Below are 18,256 nucleotides of genomic sequence, written 5' to 3' on the forward strand. Positions count from 1 at the left end.
TGGAGTTCTCTGCCCTGAAACCTGGAATAATTTTCTTTTGTTTTAGAGGGAAATGCTGAGGTAGTTCTTTCAAGTCCTAAGAACTTGGGTCGTCATGGCAACACATAAGGGTGGGAGGGGTGGTGGGGGTGGGGTGGGGGGGCTTCTTAGCAGCATTTTGTTTCAAATGCCTGATTAAAGGAAAAGCTGCTTTGGAGTTTGCCTCATTAAGACATAGCTGGGCGCAGGCTTGCTGGAGGATTTTCTGGTTCATCATTTTACACTTTACGTTTTGCCTACATTTTCTCACCTGATGGACAGTCTTCTGGGATTTCTCCCTGAGAATTTTGGCTCGTGCACTTCTCCGAAAATTTCAGCTCATTCCTGGCAAGAGAGTTGGTGGGAGTGTTTCCTTTGTTCTCTCCGGGGCCTTGTCCTGTAAGCCCCTTACTTACAATAGGACCTGCCACTTGAAAGGAAAAAAAAAAAAAAGGTGTGCTTATTGAGGTTTTGTTCAGTCTGTGGAAGGAAAGATGTTAGCTGAGCAGCCATTTCACTCCACACTCTGCTTTTGGTCCAGGATCCTTCTCCCATTTTGACCTGGGCCAAGGGCTAGGGGCGTCCAGTGCTGACTCTGGCTCTGGGGGATGTCTTCCACCTGCTGTCTGTGGGAATCTAGGAGAAAATAAATGTGGAAGTGTTTAACCCAGAGGCTGAACTTAAGTCTTTTTTTCCCTAAACTGAACTGTAAATCCTCGCTTGACGTGACTTTAGAATGCTCCTTCAGCTGGGACCAGCCTCCCCACTCCACCCCAGTCCATACGTTCTTTCCCAGCAGGAAATTCCAACTCAGACCTACAAATGATACTCAATCACCTTACAATTGCCCGGGGTTTCAATTAAAATATTTCCCACACTCAGTCACCAAGTCTTGTCATTTATTCCTTCAACGAGACTTCTAGATTCACCTAGTAATTTTTAAAAAATATTTATTTATTTGGTTGTGTTGGGTCTTAGTTGCGGCAGTCGGGCTCCTTAGTTGCGACATGAATGTGAGATCTAGTTCCCAGACCCGGGATCGAACCTGGGCCCTCTGCACTGGGAGTGCGGAGTCTTAACCACTGTACCACCAGGGAAGTCCCTCACCTAGTTATTAATGTTCTTATTAACAATAGCCCCCACTTAATTATTTTTTAAAGTAAATTTATTTTATTTATTTATTTTTGGCTGATTTGGGTCTTCGTTGTAGCACGCGGGCTTTCTCTAGTTGCGGTGCGCGGGGGCCACTCTTCGTTGCGGTGTGCGGGCTTCTCATTGCGGTGGCTTCTCTTGTTGCGGAGCAAGGGCTCTAGGCGCGCAGGCTTCAGTAGTTGTGGCTCGCGGGCTCTAGAGCACAGGCTCAGTAGTTGTGGTGCACGGGCTTAGTTGCTCCGTGGCATGTGGGATCTTCCCGGACCAGGGCTTGAACCTGCATCCCCTGCATTGGCAGGCGGATTCTTAACCACTGCACCACCAGGGAAGCCCACCAGTCCCCACTTATTGAGCATTACTGAGAGCCAAGATTTCTATGTGTCACCTAATTTAATAGTCACCCAAACCCTGTGAGGCAGGTACCATTCTTCGCATCTTACAGAGGAGGGAACTGAAGACCCCAAAACTAACTTGTCCAGAGCCAAGGAGCTGGTCAGGGGCAGAGCCAGGTCTGTCTGCTGCCCTTCCCTCCAGGACACAGTTGGAGCCTCGACCACCACCTAGCTTTCATCCTCTCTTACTAGACCTCGGCAAGCACTCCTGCACAGGCTCTGCACTTTATTTCCCGAACGTAGCCACTGAATGATCTTCCCAAAGTTTCCCTTTCATTGCTCCCCCAGTAGGCTCAGTTTTGGGGGTACAGAGACACGGCTGTCTTGTTCACCGTGGTGTCTGTAGGACTCAGCCCATAGAAAGTACACAATCAGTGCTTACTTATTTACTTACTGAATCAATGAAAAGTTCTCTTTCCTCCACCAGCCCCTCCCTTATTCCCTCTTCTTGGGTCCCTCCAAGCTGGAGCCACTGCTGGCCTCCACCATCAGACATGGCTTACCTAGCTCCTGAGCCAGTCCTGTACAGGCAGGTAGAATCCAATCAGAGTATGCTTGTGTGGTTATAGGGTACATGCCTGTGGAGCTCCTGTATCTCTGGCTGCTTCAGCTTCTGCAGGGAGAAAGTATTTCTGCTGCAGTAGACCCTAGATCTGGGGGTGATCCCTGGGCCCCCAAAAGCCCCCTGGGTCCCATCTTTCCCCCGCTCCCTCACATATCAGCCTCATCTATAGAGTAGCTATTAACAAAGCACCTACTGGGTTGGGCATTCCATGTACATTGTCTCATTTAACTATCACAGCAACCTCAAAAGGCAGATATTGGTGTCTCCGTTTTACAGATGAGGAAACTGAGGTTTGAAGAGACTAAGTCACTTGCTAAAGGTCTCAGATAGACACCGGTGGAAGAGGGATTTGAGCAGGGGCTTATCTGCAGTTGGAGACTTTGTGATTTTTTTCCTTGACTGCCCTTCCTCACAGGGGCCAGGCTTCTTCCATGTTCTACCCATCAAACCTAGAAATCCCTCCTCATTTTCGGGGAACCTGACAATCTCAGGGGCTAATAATCATAGTAAGAACAGGTGCAATTCTGTGAGCATCTATATATGCCAGAAGCTCCACAAATGACCTTATTTAATCTCCACTCCTAAGAAGCAGGTGCTATGATTCTCTCTATAGCTAAGAAAACTGAGAGATTAAGTGTCACTTCCAATGTCCAGTAGCTACTCAGGGGAGGAAGCTAGGATTCAAAGCAAGTGTGTCTGAGTCCAAAGCTCGTAGTCTTTATTACTCTTGCCGAAGCCATCTGACTGGGAATGAGACCCTGACAGTCCTCTACTCCCCTGCTGCACCCCACTTCTAGCAGAGGTCCAGCCACCAAGAACCTGGTTGCCTCTGCCTTCTGGCCTCTGGCCTCCTGCTGCCCTACCCCACCTGCCTGATGGACCAACCTTCCGGGTTGACCTGAACTGAGCCACATGCGCTTACCCCTTTGGTTGCTGTGCTTAGCACGTCTGGCCACCTAGCAGCCAAGTCAGTTCCTTCGTCCTAGCTTCCTCCACAGCCCAACCCCTGCTCTTCCCTGTGCCTGGAAGTCCCTGTGTGATTCTCACTGCCCGCCATCCCCCTGCGAGCTCGACGGGCTATGGCACTCCGCTCTTATAGCTACATGGCTTTCTAAGGTGGCCCAAGCGAGTCTCAGCTCCTCTGCCTGGCTTCCTGGGCATCACGTAGCTCCCCTGCTTCTACCCACCAGTGATCACCTCTTCTCTGTGGCCCTGGGACCCTCACGTTCTGGGGCCAGTCCCTGTGATCGACTGAGCCTGCCTCAGGGCCTCCTTGGCACTGTAGCTGAGGCTTTTTGCCGGCTGCCTGCTCCCTGCTGACCGGCTTAAATGGTTCTGCCCTGTTCTGCCATTTGATGGCCGCCTGAGTCTATCTGAACTGACTCCTACCCCTTGTCTCCCTCTGACCCCCAAAGAGCGCATGCTCCCCACAAGCCCTAGGTCCTGTCTTGCAACCTGGCCCAGTCACCCCTCTCACCCCATTTGATGAGACATTATCCAGCCTTTATTTCCCAGCATCTCCCAACTCGGACTCTGCTCCACTTAGGGCAAAATCAATCACTCAGCTAAGAATAAAAGGCGGGGCCCATGTGTAAGACATAGTGGGGGGCACTGAGACGTCCCAGCTGCCCCTGCTCCCAGACCCACTGTCCCACACCCACACCCACGCCCTTCGTCCCTGGTTTTGCTGTTCCACTTGATTCCTCCTAAGACATCCGGCCCCTCCCCTCTTCCCATCTCACCGAAGGCCTCCCATGCTCTGAAGCCAACGCTGAGGACTGTAAGCCAGGGCTTTCCTATGTTCGTTGCACACAAAGAAAAGGCAAACTGGGGTAAATGGAGTGATGGCTGGCGGCCAAGGAAGAGCCTGCCAGCAGGTCCAGACACCCCAGGCTTGGCCCCAAGCGCTAAAGGGGTGGATGAGTCTCTGTTCACCTGGAACCCATTCTGCTGAGCAGCTCTCCATTGAGCCATGGCAATAAACAGTAATAGCTGCCTTTTATCAAATGATTAAAACGTGCCAGGTGGTGTGTTAGGCATGTAGATGCATCCGTCTGGCTGGTCCTCTAAGGCAGGTAATCATTATCCCCATTTTACAGATGAGGACTAAAGCTCAGAGGCATTCAGCAGCTTGCCCGAGGGCTTTGCCTCTCTGAGCTTCCAATGTGCTTAAAGTCAGCCTGGGATGAACCCTCCCGCATTTTTTTTTTCTTCCCTATGTGCCCATCTTGCAATGAAACGGGAGCTCTTTGAGTGCAGAGCTGGGTCTAGTTCCTGTCTGCATCCCATCCTGCCTGGCACACTGTAGGGGCTGCCTATTCTCCAGGTCCTTCTAGGAAGCCCCAGGATTCTTAGGCCCAGCTCTTGCTGCGATCCTGAAGGAATAAACCCAAATGCCTTTCTTGAGGAAGGCCAGACCCCATATCTGGGCAGTGTGTTTGGGAAGAGGGGCTGAGCTGTGGCCAAGTGGCTTGGTGACTATGGCTGTATGGTAGTGAGGCGTTTCCAAGACAAACACTGTCGGAGTCCCTGTCTCTTTGCTTGTCCTCGGCGGGGCATCTGCTCACACTAACGTCCCTGATCGTGGCCTCAGGGATCTTTCCCATTTCAAGTATTGAGAAATCGCAGGTATCTCTTGAAAGATGATCCCATTTTTTATCCAGCTCCTCCTGGCACCCCCTGGTAATCCTTGAGAGAGGAGAGGGCCAGGGAATTGAGAAGTGGGCCCTATTTCCACACTCCTGCCTCCATCCTATCATGTATAACAGACAGTGTTAGGTCATTGTGACCCCAGAGATGGCTGAGCTGGTCCAATCTCTCCATTTATAAATGACAAAGCCAAGACTCAGAGAGATGAGTGTTTCCTGCAAGGTCGCAGGTGAGAAGAGGCATTTCGAAACGTCCGGACTCTTCACCCAGTGCTCTTCCCACAGGATACATTGCTGTAGCATCAACTCCATTACCAAGGTGCTCCCGCCCAGTTTGGGGCTCTGGAGGTCACTGACTTTTCTTGGTTGCTTCTTGGTTGGAGGACTTTGTGTCTCACCTGGGAGGAGGGGGGATGGGTGGGTAAGACCACCACAGGACAAAAATCACAGGTGCCTACCTGGGCCCTTTTTGGCCCCTGCAACTTCACAAAATGGCAGGCTGGGCCACTTGTGCTCACTGTTGCCCACGCTCCCTCTGTTCCCATTGTCTGGAAGCTTGGTGGGAGGGCAGTTGCCTCTATTTTGAGCACTGTGGTTGCTATGGGCCCATTAGTGGCACAGACTTTCTACTGAGGCTGTGCTCTTTGGCCAAGCAAGGGCCTGGCTCTTCCTAGGCTTGGCAGGACAAGCTGGGTTAGCTGGGAGCTGCCCTCCTCCTCGTTGTCTCCATTTCTTCCAGAGGGAAGGAGTGAGCCATCTACATATTTTCAGCTGAGTTATATTTTGCATAAAGTAAACTTAGCAAACAGAGAACACAGTGAGAATATATTTGGCTTTGAAGCATCAGTGTTCTGACAGGCATTTCCTATTAGCTATCTCTGAGCCGACCAGCTCGGCTGGGTTTTGCTTAAGTGGCATAATTCTCCTGCCGTGGAGACAGCTCATTCATTAGTCATTCCAAAAGCCAAATACGAAATATCCTTCTCTAAGCCAACTCCACCAACCAGCCCCGCAGCCCACAGCCCGGGCGGAACAATGAAACTGTGGAGCTTATGGGCCAGTCAGAGGTCGGCCTGGGAGCTACTTGTCTGAGGGCCTTGGAGGACGGCTTTGGCTTGAGCCTTTCATTCCCTCTGGAACAGGAAGGACACATCTTCCCCTGGTTGGCAGAGGCCTGGGGGGCCTTTTGGAGGATGGGCTCTATCCCATGTCACTACTGAGTCACCTGCAACAGCTCGAAGCCCTGATTGAATACACTCCATTTGGTTTATGTTTTTTTAGGTCCTAGAAGCTGAGGGTACTTGTTCTAAGAGGAAGCAGAGGAATGTGTCCTTTCCTGTTGTGTCTCTCAGCTGAACTCAGTTCTTCCTTGATTGGCATCCTGCATGTTAGCTCTTTTAATCTCTGCGCAATGAGGGCTGATGTCCCCATTTTACAGATGAGGGAACTGGAGCTCACAGAAGTGAAGTGGCTTGCCAAAGTTCACACAGGCAGGGTTCGAGCCTGTCAGTCTCCAAAATGCATCTTCTTTCCTCTGTCAGGAAACCTCTTTCAGGATGATTATCTGAGTTTAAAAATAAATATACATATGGAGGTGAGGATCTCCTTTTCTCAACTTTGGAAGAACTAAGAATGCCACTGTATTCCAGGCAGGATGGGCTGAAAAGCCAGCCAGGATGAAGCAGGGAAGGCATGCTGTTCTGAAAGGAAGGCTGAAAACACCTGGGGTGGGAGCTGGGGGGCAGGTAATTCTGATGCGGGCAGAGTCTCGTTTGAGGTGGGCCAGGAGCTGGGACCAGAAGAGGGACAGGGAAGGGGTTGTTGTGGTTCCATGGCCCAGCTAGGGATTCCTCACATGCCCCGCTGAATGGACCATCTGACCAAGCAGAATGCCATGTGGTAAAGACTCCACTAACACCCAGTAATGGGGGGAACACCAGAGGAGCGCCGAGAAAGTTCCTGTGCAGAAGTGAAGAGCTGGCGGTTGTGATCACAGCTGGCAGTTGGTGTCAGAGTCTCCAGAGGGCCTCATTAGCGCTCCAGGTAGACAAACACACTCACAGGTGCCCAGGCCAACAGGGAGGTGGGGGGGGAGACAGGCCAAATCAGAGATAGAATATATATATATATATATATATATATATGAGCTAGGAATGAGAATCTCAGAGTCCTTCCAAAGTAGACCTCCAAAGCCAGAAATCCGGAGTGGTGCCCTCCTTACCCTGGCATTAGACCTTCTTCCTCAGGCTGGCCTCAGCTCAGCTCTGTAGTATCATCTCCCACCTTGCCCTTCATCCCTCCATTTTCTGTCTCAAACTATTTGTTGTTTCCAAACACACATAACACTTACTCTATAGCTCTTCCATATGCTATTTTCTCTGCATGTACTTCATCTCTCCCATTCATAGCCTCACTAACAAACTCCTACTCACCCTTCAAAACGCTGCCTAAATGTATCAGGAAGCCTTCTCCATCTTCCCAGGGTACCTTTTTCTTTTTTTACTATGTTCCTGACCCCTTTTCTGTAACTCTAGTAAATCATTAATTCTTATGTACCATGAGGAACCCTGTCCTATTTTATCTCTGGATTCCCAGGACCCAGTGGAGAGCTGGCATATAGAAAATGCTCAGTCAATTGATAAAGCAGCACAGCCTGAACCGCTGAGAATTTGAAAACGTTTGCCACGGAATCATTGTGCCTCAGACCTGAAAGAAAACATACAGTTGATCTAAGTGAACCATCTCTCTGATGTGGTCCTACCTCGTCTACATTTCCAGCCTGATGTAATGTACATACCACCTAATCTAGTAACTGGCACATATTAAACGCTCGAAGAATGGTAGCTGATGTTGTTGCTGTTGTTTCTCAGGGACTCAAAATAGACCTAGAAGAGTCCATAGAAAGAACACTGAATCTGGAGTCGGGGCTGCAGCTCTGCATCTAAGACTCCAAATAACTTTGGATAAGTCACATCAGCCTCTCTAGACCTCAGTTTCCTCATCTATAGTGACAGATACAGCCATATGTCCTATAATTGGGTCCCTTCTAGCTCTAATGTAAACAAGCCAAAACAAAACCAAAACAAACATCAATGATAGATCTTAGGGATTCCAGCTATGATCTTCCTGGTGTGACCCCTGATCAGAAACCAGGGAACCAACCCCGACCTAAATGGTTCTTCTGGGGGTGTGTTTTTCCCACAGGCAGGACCAATCCTCAGGGAGGCAGAAACTCTTCCTTGCCAAACTGGCTGCCAGTCATACCTGCTGTGCCATCCTGGAGAAGGAGGGAGAGAGTCTGTCATGGAGCTTGTGGCAAAATCCTTCTTCCTCCGCAAACACCAGCTATGATTAGCTGTGTCCTCACCACGAAACTGCAGGGCTGTGTGCGGGTGAGTCACAGATGTTCAGATCACATTTATAGAGTGCTTGCAAGGCGCTGGGTGTGTGTGTGTGGGTGCTTCGTGGCTGTCAGAAGCACCCCAGTTCCCTTTCCCTAGCCCCAGCAGTTGTTGGGTCCTTAGGACCCAGGCATTTGTGTTACAGAGTTTAAGAACCATCCTCTGATGCTACCCAGCTTCCAGGCAGTTCCTTATGCCAGGCCTCTGCCGTTCAGAGCAGACCACCTAGAGGTGGATAGGGACTTGCCCCTCACACCGTTTTCTCCACCCCATCCCACCCAGCAGGACTGCCACAGGGACAGACCCAGGCCTGAACCCCTCTCTCCCTGGTCCCTGTCACTCCCAGGGCTCCTCTGAAGGAACTGGGTGATCTCTCTAGGAGTGGTTGGTCTGAACCTCATAACCTCCAGGGGCCCTAGCTCCATCACCCCCATACCCTAGGCTTACTCTGTGGCTGCTGATGTGAGGCAGGGCTGCAGCCAATGGTGCAGGAGTCCCAGCCCCTCTGAGCTGGGCACTCTGTTCCCAAATGCCCTCCTCAAGCCCCCATCCCATCCAGTGACGGAGGACCCTAAGCTGCCAATAGGAGCTGGAAAAGAGGCGGAGGCCTCTTAGGTGGAAGAATCCTGGCAGACGGGCAAGTCCCAACAGGTGGACCAGGACTGTGGCAGGCAGACAGTGAATCACCTAGGTCCCCGCTGCTTACTGGACAGAGCCAGGATAATGACAATAATAATAGAGATCCAGGGTGCTGTTTTTATTATTTATTTATTATTGTTATTATTAATTATTATTAATATTATTATTAATTATTATTAATAATTAATTATTATTATTATTATAATTTTTGCTGTACACGGGCCTCTCACTGTTGTGGCCTCTCGCGTTGCGGAGCACAGGCTCCGGACGCGCAGGCTCAGCGGCCACGACTCACGGGCCCAGCCGCTCCGCGGCACGTGGGATCTTCCCGGACCAGGGCACAAACCCGTGTCCCCTGCATCGGCAGGCGGACCCTCAACCACTGCGCCACCAGGGAAGCCCCAGGGTGCTGTTATTAATGCCCACCTTTCCTCCCAGGATCGTATCTCTCCTCCATCTATCTAACAACCCTCAGGGGCAGGGAGTTGCTGAGGGCAGAGATTTTGTTGTCCTGTCTTAAATGGGGGGAAACTGAGGCCAAAGTTATTCTCTGCTGAACCCGGGTAGTCCTGAGAAAAAGACTTTGTTTCCCAATGTCATCCTGATGTCAGGAGAGTCACGCAGGCCCACAATTATTGGTCCTCCTTGCTGGCAAGCTCTAGGCTCAGGTTTTTTTTTTTTTTTTGAGTTCTCACAGCCTTTCCTCTAATCCTTACTTACAGCAGCCTTAGGGGGCAGGGATGATTATTAGCTCCATTGTACAGATGAGGAACCTGAAGTTCAGACAGGTTAGGTAACTTTTTCATGGTCACACAACAAAGGAGTGGCAGAGCCAGGATCTGAACCTGGTGGATTGACTGTGGTAGATTGACTGTGCCTTCACAGCTTCCTGTGCAGCTATGCCATCCACAGTCAGGAATCCCAGGATCTCCAAGGCTGGCTTCCTAGGCCTTTTCTGGCCTTTCTCTATTGCCTTCCCCTCCTGGATTCACTCTATCTCAAGATTAGGGCTCTTCCCAGGGTTCCCTGGAAGCCAGCTTTCATTTTCATCTCTGAGCAGCTGTGGAAAAGTAAAGATTCAACACTTTAATTCTGGGGTCGTAATTATCTGGTATCTACCACCCACTCAACTCTACCCACTAGTTATTATAATAACAACTATAATAATTTAGAGAAGCAATCATGATGATCACAGCGTTCACTGATCCCCTATCAGAGGCTGGACAGAGATAGATATAGCCTCGCCCTTTTGAAAATTCCAAAATGGTCCTGGATTTGGGAGTCAGGAACACTGGATTCTAGGCTTAGTTCTGCCAAGGATGCCAGACATCATATGGCTGAGTGAGCCCCTAAATCCCTCTGTGTCTTCATTTTCCCCTCAGTAAAATGGAAATAATCATCTTGCAAGGGGAAGTGCTTTAACTTCTTGAAAAAACATCATAAGAAGACAATCTTTTCTTATTTATGATTAAAAAGCACCCTGGGGTCGGATGCCTCAGTGATGCCCCAGTCTCCCACTGCTCTGGCTGCCCAGCCCTTGGGGAGGGTACTGGATCGGGGCTGGGGCAGGGACTGATCTCTGGGTTGCAGTGGGAGTCTTACTTTTCCAGCCCTTATCCTCAGCAGCTGCCGTCTGCCAAGGCCCTGGAGCTAGAAAAAGAGAGGCTATTGCCTGAGCTCAATAAATGCTTTTATTAGTCCTTTTATTAATGATGGTTGGTATTTGTTGAGAAGCTGGGACAATAGTTATTCCAGTAAGAGGATATTAAGCTCCCGTGGACAGGCCCTATATATCTAACATGCTCTGGCCCCCGCCCTCCCCCGACACTGCTTTATTACAATGCAGCACACCCCTGGCCTCCTAGCAACTCCAAGAAGAGAGAGGAGGGGTGGGGGCGGGGGGGGGTGGGTAGGGATAAGCTGGTGTCATTAAACACATAACCCTTTTCAGAGGTTATGGTAAACCAATAGCAGGAAGCTTTTGCTTCCCCCTTGAGAGCTTAGGGAGCCTGGGTGATTTTTGCATTCTTTTTTTTTTTTTTTTTTTTGCCTCCTCTGGGTTCTTGGCTATTTTACAGCCAAGATGAGTTGGTAGTGATGAGTTGGTAGTGATGAGTTGGTAAAGGAGGAGGACATCCTTGACCATTTGTTAGATTTGTGACCATTCCTATTCTTTATTTTCAGCTATTTTACATTATTTTTAATTTAACAAACACATTTATAATACTTACTATATGCTGGCAGTGTTCAGAGTTCTTCTCAAATACTAATTTATTTAATCCTCATAACATCCCTATGAAGCAGGTACTATTATTATTCCTATTTCATAGATGAGGAAATTGAGGCCCAGAGAGGTTAAGTGACTTGCCCAAGGTCACACAGCTAATAAGTAACAGAGCCAGGTTTGAACCTAGGCAGTTGTCTCCACTGTGCTCTTTATCTGAAATTGAAACTGAGTGTGAAAAGAACAGGGAAATATTTCTAAAATTCAGCACCTTTATTACTTTACCAAAGGGAATTAGATATTTTCATATAAGTAATAGTATAATAAATTATAATAGCAATCCTGAAAATCAGAATATCTGTGAGTTGAAAGCATCCTTAAAGGTCATCTGATCTAATCCTCTGATGAATACAAGAATTCTCTCTGCAACATCCCTCATATGTGATCCTCAAGCTTTTGCCTGAATATCTCTAGTGACAAGGAACTCATTACCTCATTAGGCAGATCTTTCTAGGTTTGCACAGTTCTCACTGTTACAAAAGAAAGTACTGGGAATTCCCTGGTGGCGCAGTGATTAAGACTCTGCGCTCCTAATGCAGGGGGCCCGGGTTCAATCCCTGGTCAGGGAACTAGATCCCACATGCATGCTGCAACTAAGAGTTCACATGCCGCAACCAAGGAGCTGGTGAGCCGCAACTAGGGAACTCTTGAGCCGCAACTAAAGGAGCCCACCTGCCGCAACTAAGACCTGGTGCAACCAAATAAATAAATAAATATTTTTTTAAAAAAGGAAGTTCTTCCTCGGGCTGGACTGAAATTTAGCTCCCTGTAACTTATTCTTATGAAGCTACCTTAGTCTTCTGGAACTGGGGAAGAAAAAAAAAAAGATGTCTCCCTTTTGTATAGGAGATAGGCCTTAAAGTACTTGAAAACAGCTTTCATGCCCCCTTAAATCTTTTTTCCTCTTTGGGGTTAAACTTCCTTAGTTCTTATGTGGTCCTCATTAGTTATAATTTCCAGATTCTCTGTCTTCCTGTTTCCACCCCTCAGATGCATAATCGTTTGTCAGTGTTCATCGTAGAGTGGTGTCAGAAGGAAACACACGTCAGGTGTGGTCCAGGAGCTCTGAGAAGAGCAGGACCACTTCCTCCATCTCTTTCTTTTGCACTCTACCCTTCCAGTGATGCAGCCTAAACTCGCCTTAGGTGCTTTGAGAGTCACATTATACCCTTGACTCATACTGATCTTGCAACCAACGTGTGACTCTTTTAGCTCCATCTTCCAAATTCTGAAATTGTACTGCTATGCTGGGTTTTTGTTTGGTTTTGTTTTGAGCCCAAGGGTAGTAAATTTCATCTTGTTAAATTCAGTTCCTCGTCCAACCTATCAAGGTTGACTTGGAACCTTACTCTTTTACCCATTTAGTGATTCCCTACCTGATTTTGTATCATCTGAAATTTTGATAAATATGCTATCTGTGTTCCCACTCAGGCGGTCATTAACTTTTTTTAAGCCAACTAGGAAAATTTCCAAGGTTAGGTTTGTGGAGGAAGATGAGGTAAAGCTAGAGTGATTCCAAAAATACATTTTGGTTTTGGATCAATAGGGGTGACTAGTGTTGTACACTTTCTGGGAGTGTGAGTATCTGGGTAATTGGGTAAAGACTCATCCAGCATCATTGCTGCATCAGAGCCTGTGACCCATGATGAGGCAAGAAGGCAAATATTGATAGCTTGGTTCATAGATCTGATTGTTTCCTATATACCCTCTGCCGACCAGTACTGAGCGTTGAAAGGGAGGATGTTGTGAAATAGAAGCAAGGACCACTGTGAGGAGACAAACAGGACTCCCAGACCACAAAAAGCCAGGAGGTTGCTGTAAGCATTAAGAGCTCCAGAAGTAAAAAAGAAGACATTCTTGGAGCAAAGACAGAGCTAACAAAACAAAAAAAAAAAGAGCTTTAGCACCCTGCCTGGAGTTTGAATAAATTTTTCTCAGCTTGAACAGCCATTCTCTTCTGTCATTCCTTAGAGGTCACACCTAAAAGCCAAAAGAATCAAACTGAGGCCACCTCATTGGGGTTCACAGAAGGGGGGTCTCTGATTATGCCAAAGGGTGTTGGAAATCAATTTAATGTCGCAGTCTTGCTCCCCAGCCCACTCACACCCCGCACCACAGGAGTATATTTTTAGCTCTTTCTAATGTTCACCCAAATTGTTCTTCTCCTTGCCCATATTGACACAGCATTCTCTAGTTCCCACCTCTTCTCCACATGCTGCGCCCCGCCCCCCTCAGGAGTGTGGTGCGCTGTGGTGGCCCAGACACCTGAGTTGGATGCAGATGCAGGGAGGAGGTCGATTTTGGTGCCTGGGGGGTAATTATTGGTGACTGAGACTTATGGGACTTCCAAGACAGTTATGAAGGAGAAATGGAACCAGGTTGCCGAGTCCACTCAGGACAAGCCAGTAAAGCTGAACTGGGACCAAGTGGGAGCCAATGTCTGGGGCAGACAGAGCAGTAGACGCTGAACTGATGGGCAGCCAGGGTTTTTCATGTGTCTTCGGTGGCCAAGGCAGAGGCATGCTTCTTGGGGCTAAGGGCCCAGACTAGGCAAGAACGTCCTCAGCCCTATGCCTCCCTGCTCCACACTCCAGCCCTGATGCCCACCTCAGACTCTTTCTTGCTTCCACAATGCACTGCTTAGTCCATTCAGGCTGCTATAACAAAAATACCATAGACTGTGTGGCTTCAACAGCAAACATTTATTTCTCATACTTCTGGAGGCTGGAAAGTCCAAGATCAAAGTGCCAACTGATTCGGCATCTGGTGAAATCCCGTTTCCTAATTCATAGACCATCATTGTCTTACTGTGTCCCCACCTGGCAGAAGGGGTGAGAGAGCCCTCTGGGTCTCTTTTTTTTTTTTTCCTCTGGGTCTCTTTTAGAAGGGCACGAATCCCACTCATGAGGCTCCATCCTTGTGACCCAATCACGTCCTAAAGACCCCACCTCCTGATACCATCACATTTCGGCTTACACGAACCTCCAGTCTATAACAGACCTGATTTGTCCGTCTACTGGACTTGATGCACAAGGCCCACTCTCAACTCAGGAGGTACCTCCTTTCCACTCAAAGGGCCTGTAATCAATGCAAGAGACACTCCTGTTACCTGCCTCAGCTCATTGGAGCCCCACTAGGTGGACAACCCCACCTGGGCTCCCTGCTTGGCCAGGTTGCAGGGGGTTGGACACTCACGCAGCATCGGGCCCTCTGCCCAGTAAGAGCGGAGCTCAGACAAACGGGGACGGCCCCCCTCAAAAGGATGGAAACCACTTATCTGTACAGAGCCAACATTTCCATTACTTTAGTAACTGAGACCCTTGTTCAGTTAAGTCACTAAAAAGAAGATGAAAGTAAATGGAATCTGTTTTTTAAGTCATATACATTAAGGGAGTACATAAACAAACCAACCCCTACAGAGTTGGTCTGGATTGAGTATTTCACTCACAATTTATCTTTCAGTCACGCCAATCCAATTAAAGGCCATAGGGCTTACTTACTATGATTATTTTCTATTATTAGGCAAATTTTTATTTGCTTGTGGTCTGATTCTTTCAGGTGTAGGCTTGTGGGCCTGTGTTAATTTGTAGGGTTGAGTTATTTATGTCATATTACAATCTAGTCTAGTCTATCGATTTCCTACACGTTTTCCTCTCAAGACGATCACAGATTCGAAATGAATTAAAACTCTAAACTCAGGAGTGGGATAAAAGGAGTGAGATGGGATTTGAGAAGAATGGAAGGATCACCTCTTGGTATTTTGCCCCAGTGTCCTGGACCCCAAAGGCAGAAGAAAGCAGGCATTCCCACTGAGAGCACAGCTCTCAGCTCAGAGGAGAGGGAAATAGGATGATAACAAAGATAAAAACATCAACTCCACCCAAATGACTCAAATGAAGGCGCGTCTCAGAGTCTTTCTGTTTTCCTGAAACTCAAGGCCTGAACCTAGGAGAGCACTGTGCAGCTGCCTGTGCTCGAATGGGAGCTTCATAAATCTCCAGAAAGCCTCTGACCCTTTCTCTTTTCACTTTGGCTCTGTTTCCTTCTTTGCTGAGGGTCCCTATTTGTCAGAGCAGAAGGGAATTGCATCAGTCAGTTTTGAATCAGACAAAACAAAAACGAGTGGGCAGCCTTCCTTGGAAAGGAAAAAATACTGGTGGGATTTTTTTTTTTTTTCACCACCCCTGACTTATTAAGCAGCACTAAGTATCTTAGAGGAGGGTGGCCAAGATTTCAGATATATGAAGGGGAGCAGCAATTTGAACACTGAGTGGGGGGTGGGTTGGGTAGGAAAGCGAGGGTTTGGATTCAGCCTCACGGTTCTCCCTCTCCCCCTGCAGGTTAGAAGAGGCAGAGAGACAGCACAGCCTGGGGACGTGCAGGTGTGAAGGTGCGTGTGCGCAGGAGTGACCCTGTACACACCGGTACAAGGAGCAAACAGAGAAAGGAGTCCAGGAGAAGAAAAGAAAAGGTGACTGAAGTGAACAAGAAAATACTCTGGGCAATAATAGTGGGGATAAGAGTGATAATAAGAACCATATGCTGCATTCATTCATTCAACATGCATTTACTCAGTGCTACTCCGGGCAGGGCATGTTTTAGGCTCTGAGGATACAGCAGTAAATGAAACCAACCCCTGCCTTCAAGGAGCTTAAGTTGTAGAGTAATACATATCGGGCCTGTAACATCTGTTATCTCATTTATAGACCCTGGGAGGTGGTTACTGTTATCCCATTCTACAAATGATGTGGCCAAGTCTCACAGTTGAGTCGAAATTTGAACTCAGGTCCCTCTGACTCCAGAGCCCCTAGACTGTGATACATGCCCCCCACTAGCAAGACCCCAGCGAAGGCCCACTGGCCCTGCCTCAGTGGTGAGAGCTCATTGGACAGACCACTTTCCCTCCTTGAGCCTCAGTCTATCCATCTGTGGAAGAGAGGGGATGGACTCATTGATCTCTGAATCCCCTCCTGCTTATTTGGAAAAATATTCTATACGGGTGTCCTCCCCCTCCCGAGTGCTTCTTGTGGAGACGAGTGGCAGCTCCAAAACGAGATGACCGTCCAGAGTAGTGCTTCCCACACTGGGTTCCAAGGCATTCTTTCCAGGGATTCTGGAGAAGCAGCCCTGGGGTGGCCCTCTGGCCAGCAGAGGAGGGAGAGAAATGGGGTGGAAGGGAGGGTGGGGAGAAGGGTCTGCTGGGGGTCGGATGCAGCTAGTCCAGGCAGTTGCCTTTCTTCTGGGAGGTACAGGGCTGGGGCCGTCCCAGAAAAGCCCCTCCCCTTCCCCTCCTCCCTCCTCCTTCTTCTTTAAATACCAGCCAGTCACAATACCTTGCTCAGGTGCATCCGCCCTGAGGCTGGGAGAGGTGGGAGGCAGCGGGGGCCTCGTGGGGCCCAAGGCTCAGAGCCCAGGAGGGCAGATGTGGTTCAGGCTTACATCTAGGACTCTGAGGACCCGGCTAGAACGTTTGAGTGAGGAGGGATGTGTCGCCAAATGGTAACGGATGCCCAAACAAGGTGAGATGGGTCCCAGCTCTTCACCTTAACCCTGACTCACCTCACCTGGCTGGTCAACCGCTCTAATGTGGAAAAGTGAGGCAACAGCGTGAGCCCGGCTCGCACAGTGGCTAAAGGCAGCCCAGGTCCCCCCTGATAAGCTTGGTCAACTTATTAAATTACACAGGAAAAATCGAGATGGATTATTAATTCTGCACACCTCTCTTCTCTGCCTGGGGAAGCTGCCTTCCCGGGTTTCACTTTTCAAAGGCTGAAATAGATATGGAGATTTTGCACTTAACTAAAGGAGAAGGGCGCTCACTTCAAGTCTTTTCGAAACCATTTTGGTTCTGAGCTCAGTGGAGCCAGTAGAGACCCAGTCACCATCTGGCATGAAAGGTGTTAACTTGGAGTCTTCGGTCAATTCCAGACATCAGACTCAGGAACAAAGAGAATTAATTTCGGAGGCCCCCTTAGCCGGCCCCTCCCCTTCCAGCCTGTAAGCTGAGAGCCTCTGTCTTGACTTGCTAGGTATTAAAAAGTTAAGTCTGTGAGGTCACCTGCAATGCAGAACGCCAGGTGCCGGAGCTTGCCCTACAGGGCAAGATTATCTTATCAGCCAGGCTGATAACACTCAGGAAAGTCTGGCCATGAGGAACACATACTTATAAGGCCAACACCTTTCAGTCCATAATAGATTAGGTACAGAATGGGGGCAGGAGCAGGGGGCTGAGTTAGCAGTCAACTCTGGGCATGGGAGCCTGGCTCCTGGTCAGAACCTTCCTGCGCTCGTTCGTTTGGCTCGTTAAGAAGAAGGCATGTTGAGTGTTGAACTGTTTAGGAGGTACTTTCCCATATGTCACCTCACTTGACCCTCACGACAGCCTGGTGAGAGAGCTATTGTTACCCCCATTTTACAGTTGAAGAGACTGAGGTACAGAGAGGTTAACTAATTGCCCTTTCACACGGCTAGCAAGTGGGACTTGAACTCAGGTTTCCTGATTCCAGAACCTGTTTGCTTTCCACGCTCCAGTGGTGGCCTTGACCTGTTCTCACTTGGCTACCCTTTGAATTGACAGCTCCCCAGCAAGCCCCCTTTGCCCCTCTGTCCCCTGGTCACAAGCTCTGCTCACCTGGCAGAGGAGGCAGGCCAGAATCTGATAAAGAGGGAAGAGGAGATAGTGACACCATGGGAATGGTTGAGGGGTGCTCTAAAACAGCCCTGGCCCCAAAATACACACAGCCTTATGGGCTCTCCTGGGGCTTGGAATTCATTATCCCTGGGAGAGGTGATTAAATGATTAAATGCAAAGGAATTAGAATGAGAGGTCATGCTTGGTGTCAGAGGAGGGGTCACTGGTTTCCTCTTGTGCTAGTGTGGAGAGGGGGTGGGGGGAACCTGGAGGAAGCCTCCTCCCTCTGGGGCCCGAGTTTCTCTTCTGCCAAAGGAGAAGCTGGACTAGGTGATCTTAGACATGCCTACTTCTGGGACCTCTCAGAAAAATCTCCTGGGACGAGGATCTCTGTAAGCCCTTTTCCATCCATCCTCAGCCAGGAGTGGGGGAGTGTTCTGGAGGAAGCAAATTCTAAGCTAACTATAGAGGAGGTGAGTAGCTGGGGTCTGGAAGCAGCCCATGCAGACGCCTGGAGGTGAGCGCC

The 18,256-nt window shown here is 48.9% G+C and overlaps 2 long non-coding RNA genes across 2 annotated transcripts in view; one reads left to right on the forward strand and one right to left on the reverse strand.

Annotated features, from left to right (window-relative positions):
• Positions 1–873: 873 nt before the first annotated feature.
• On the reverse strand, positions 874–8,167 carry LOC125964431 (uncharacterized). The gene is made up of 3 exons (XR_007477413.1): positions 8,040–8,167; positions 7,332–7,481; positions 874–2,175 (listed from the first exon to the last, which is right to left on the reverse strand). It is a non-coding gene; the product is annotated as an uncharacterized LOC125964431 (long non-coding RNA).
• The window catches only part of LOC117196060 (uncharacterized), a 31,166-nt gene continuing 20,387 nt past the window's right edge, over positions 7,478–18,256 (forward strand). Inside the window, exons 1-2 of the long non-coding RNA XR_004476051.2 lie at positions 7,478–8,167; positions 15,440–15,570. This is a non-coding gene — a long non-coding RNA (uncharacterized LOC117196060). The remainder of the gene's footprint in view (positions 8,168–15,439; positions 15,571–18,256) is intronic.

Source organism: Orcinus orca, chromosome 5 (assembly GCF_937001465.1).
Source record: "Orcinus orca chromosome 5, mOrcOrc1.1, whole genome shotgun sequence".
Taxonomy (NCBI): domain Eukaryota; kingdom Metazoa; phylum Chordata; class Mammalia; order Artiodactyla; family Delphinidae; genus Orcinus; species Orcinus orca.